Genomic DNA, 4248 nt, shown 5'->3' with positions numbered 1-4248 from the left:
AGACCAGGTGTGTCTTACTTAATGGTCCCTGCAGAATCCTGTTGGGGGATCTTGCACTGAGGGCCCAGCTGACCTTGGGGACTCCTCAGTCCCCTAGGGGCGGGGAAGTCACTCCCACCTGCCTTGTCCAAGTGTGGATGGATGTCCCTCCCCTCCGTTTTCTAAATACTGTGACTGGAGTGAAGGAACTGAGACTGTGAGATCCTTGAGCCAAGGGCAGTTGGGACTGGGTTCTGCAGCCCTCTGGGGACATGTCCAGGCAAGCCAGTGGCTGCAAGCCGCTGTCCATCCTATTTCCACACCCCACCCCACCCTCAAGACAGCACCACCCTCCTTCCTGGTGCCCATTAGTGAAGGTCCAGCTGGATGAGCCTGCTGCCAGTGTCTGGAATGGTAGGGAGAGGTGACCTGGTTGACAGTGGTGGCTGCTCACAGCTGGGCCTGTGCTCTGTGCTGGCCTTTGGGAAGCTCCATCTTTGGTACTGGCCATTCAGAGGCCTACCCCACTGGGGCATTGTTGTGGCACAAACTCAGGTCTTCATGCCGGGACACGACTGTCCCTCTTGGGTCGTCTCCAAGCCAATAGTGACCCAGTACACCCAAGGACATCTCCTGGGTAAGGCCCATCCTCCCACCATGTTGATGATGGCAGGAGGAGGTGTCCCTAGACTGGGGTGTCCAACCCAGACTTAACCTTCATGCCTGTTTCCTTGCCCCTGAGATAAGCATTCACCTTGGGCTCCTGCAGGAGGTGCCAGCTCTGCTTCCTTGAATGTGTATCTGGCCATGTGTTCTCTTCTGCACACATTGGGCCCTGTATTAGGTGGAAGAGGCCACCCTGGCTCAGAAGGCCCGTGGGTTGTGAACAGCAGCTGTCTTTTGCTGGGGGTGCAGGGTCTTTCTCTGTGCCCTTGGTCTTAGCTCAGGGCAAGGCAGAAACATTCTGAAAAAATTAAAGCAGCATAGGCCCTGGCCAGGGACTCAGTTGGTTAGAGCATCGTCCTGATGTGCCAAGGTTGTAGTTTTGATCCCCAATTAGTGCACATACAAGAAGTAACCAATGAATGTATACAATAAGTGGAACAGCCCAGCTGGTGTGGTTCAATGGTTGAGTGTCAAGCTATGAACCAGGAGATCACAGTTGGATTCCCAGTCAGGGCACCTGCCTGTGTTTCCAGCTTGATCCCCAGTAGGGGGCGAGCAGGAGGCAGTGGGTCAGTGACTCATCGATGATGTTTCTCTCCCTCCCCCTTCCTCTCTCTGAAATCAATAAAGACATTAATAAAATAAGTGGAACCACAAATCAATGTTTCTCTCAAATCAATAAATAAAATTACAGCAGCATAAAAATACTAAGTAATGTAACATAATTTGGACATAAGAAATATTAAGTCATACAGGAAAAAAATAATTATGAAATTGTTTGGTTTAGTTTTTCCATTAAAGGAAAAATGACTGGAAACCAGTTTGTACTTCTCTCCCCTCCTTCGCAGTGGTGGCCACTCTCATTTCAGAGGTTTCTGTTGATGGTTTTCAAAAAAATGTTTCTGCCCTGGCCGGTGGCTCAGCGGTTCGCGCGTCCCGGCCGAGGCCCCGGCCCGATCCCGGCCGAGGGCACTACCTCCTGCGGGCTCCACCGACCGACCGCGGCTGGGCTCGTGGGAGCAGCCGGTCTGCCCTCATCCCGACGCTTCTCGGAAAGGCAGCGGGAAACCCGCCCTGGGCGCGGATAAAAAGCTCCTATTGATTTGTTAGGGGGAGGGAGGTGGGGAGGGAGGGAACTGTAAGAGGGACACGGACCAGCGCCTCCCGCTCGCACCCGGGCGGGGCACGTGCCGGGACGGAGCCCGCCCCGCGGCCCCCAGGCCGATGCCAGCCCCGCGCCCGCGCCCGCGCCCGCGCCCTGCACGCGCTGAGCGCTGATTGGTATCGAATCGGCCGGTTCTCGGTGCGGATTCCTTTTAACGACCCAAGTGCCTCCGTAGGTCTCGTGCGTGTCCAGTCCCGGCGGAGCTGACGCCGCGCCTGGCGGCCCTTCGGGCGCGCATGCGCAGGGCTGAGCGCGGCCCACGGCCCCGCGTGGGGCCTCCCCGCGGCCCGCTGCCCCGGCCTCCCCGCGGCCCGCTGCCCCGGCCTCCCCGCTGCCCCGGCCTCCCCGCGGCCCGCTGCCCCGGCCTCCCCGCTCCCAGCTGCCCCGGCCTCCCCGCTGCCCCGGCCTCCCCGCTGCCCCGGCCTCCCCGCTCCCCGCTGCCCCGGCCTCCCCGCTGCCCCGGCCTCCCCGCTCCCAGCTGCCCCGGCCTCCCCGCTGCCCCGGCCTCCCCGCTCCCCGCTGCCCCGGCCTCCCCGCTCCCAGCTGCCCCGGCCTCCCCGCTGCCCCGGCCTCCCCGCTCCCAGCTGCCCCGGCCTCCCCGCTGCCCCGGCCTCCCCGCTCCCCGCTGCCCCGGCCCCCCCCCCCCCCCCCCCGCCAGCCTGGGCGCCCTCAGACGTGCTTCCTTAGCTTTCACTCTCGATGGTCGTGATTAGGGAGAACCTGCTTACTTTATACTTTCTCGGGGGCGCTTCCCTACAACCCCCGGCAGCCCCCCCTCCTGGCCCGTCTGCCCCGCCCCTGCCCTCGCGCCCCCGGACCGAGACCCTGGGCTCCTGGTGGGGGCGTGCTCGCGGCTCCGCCGGGCCCCGCGCCCCCTCCTGGGCCGGGAGCTGAGCCCCAGCGCCTCGGGCAGGGGCGGGCGGCGGAAAGTCCCGAAAGTCCCCGCCCGGCCCTGCGGACGCGCGAGGCGTCTGCGTCCGGCCGGACCCCCCCAGCGCCGAGGGGTGTCGCGTGGGCTCTGCAACGCCGGCTCTGCACGCTCCTGGGGCTGGACCCAGAGGGAGGGGCCACCGGGAGGAGCCGCTGGGAAACGCCCGCGTCCGCGTCAGGTGCGCCCCTGACCCCACGGGGTGCGCTAAGCCGCGGCACCACCCGGCCTTCTTTACTCCCCGAGCTGCAGGGGGCTGCCCGCAAGGGTCGCGCACACCCGTGGGTCCCCGCGGCGAGGGCATGCGGGGAAGATCCCCAGGACGCACGTGCGTGGCGGGAGGGGCCGCAGGGCCTGGAGCGCCGGTGTCACCGCCCCGCTGGAAGCTCGCGGAGCCCGCAGGGCGCGGCCCCGCCCCGCCAGCGAGCGCACGGCCCGGCCAGGTCCGGTCGGCGACGCCGGGGACGCGCGCCCGCAACCCTCGCGGTGCTGCCCTGCCCCCGCCCCCGCCCCCGCCCCCGCCCCCGCCCCCGCCCCCAAGTGGATGAGCGGAGGAGGGCAGCCCCGATTCAGAGGGACAAACCCTGCTGGGCTCCCCTGTTCAGCTGCTGACCACCCGGAGCTTCAGGAGTGTCTGAGGCACTGCCTCCACGCCAGGACAAGGGCCCCTCTCCGTCCAGATGCACGTCCCCTGGCTGTCTCGGTGGCTGACACTCCGCCCACTGGGACTGGGGGATCCAGTAAAGGTCAGAGCCAGAGCCAGCCCCACGCCCAGCCACGTGGCACCGGGTGGTTCTTAGCCCCCAGCTGGAAGCAAACTGGTGAGCGGATGCGCAAAGGGACCCAAATGCTAGGGGCCCACCTACCTAGCATTTGCCCCAGCGGGCGTGTCACCCCTGCACTGGCCATTGCTCCCAGCCTAGTTCCTCCTCAGGCCCCATCCTGTGGCAGTCACAGACTGGATCACAAACCCTGTGTGGGAATTGACCTATCCTCGCCCTTCTAAGCACAGCCAAATCCACCCACTACTCCCTGCTTCACCACCTCTCCCCTCTGAATCCTGTGCACCCTCCCCTCCTGCTCCCCCCAAACTCTCAGCTTGACCTTGGAGAGCCTGAACACCCCCCTCCTCCCAGTCTACAGCCTAAGGCCTGACCCAGAGACCAGAGCAAAAGGTCCTCTCCCAGGACTCCCCCTGATGCCCTTGGGGCTGCACCAGGTCCGGCGCTCAGGAACCCAGGTGTCTTGCAGGATGCTTCCTGACTTCAGGTATACCAGCTAAGGAACCATGAGGCCCTACCAACCCTCCAGACCCTACTGCTGACAACATGTGGGCACATGTGACCTGCCGAGTCAGCGTGACAACCATATGTGCCTAATGCAGGGTCTGGGCCCCATCCCCTGGCCCGGAATGGGGTACCCCAGGCTTCCTCGCCCTGTAGCAGACGCTGCTGGGGAAGGGGCAGCACCTCACAGGCTGACGAACCTGAGATTGACCCTGGAGACACCA

The sequence above is a fragment of the Miniopterus schreibersii genome (genome assembly GCF_964146895.1).
Source record: "Miniopterus schreibersii genome assembly, chromosome: 10".
NCBI classification, from domain to species: Eukaryota; Metazoa; Chordata; class Mammalia; order Chiroptera; family Miniopteridae; genus Miniopterus; species Miniopterus schreibersii.
Note: the sequence above shows the minus strand (reverse complement) of the source record.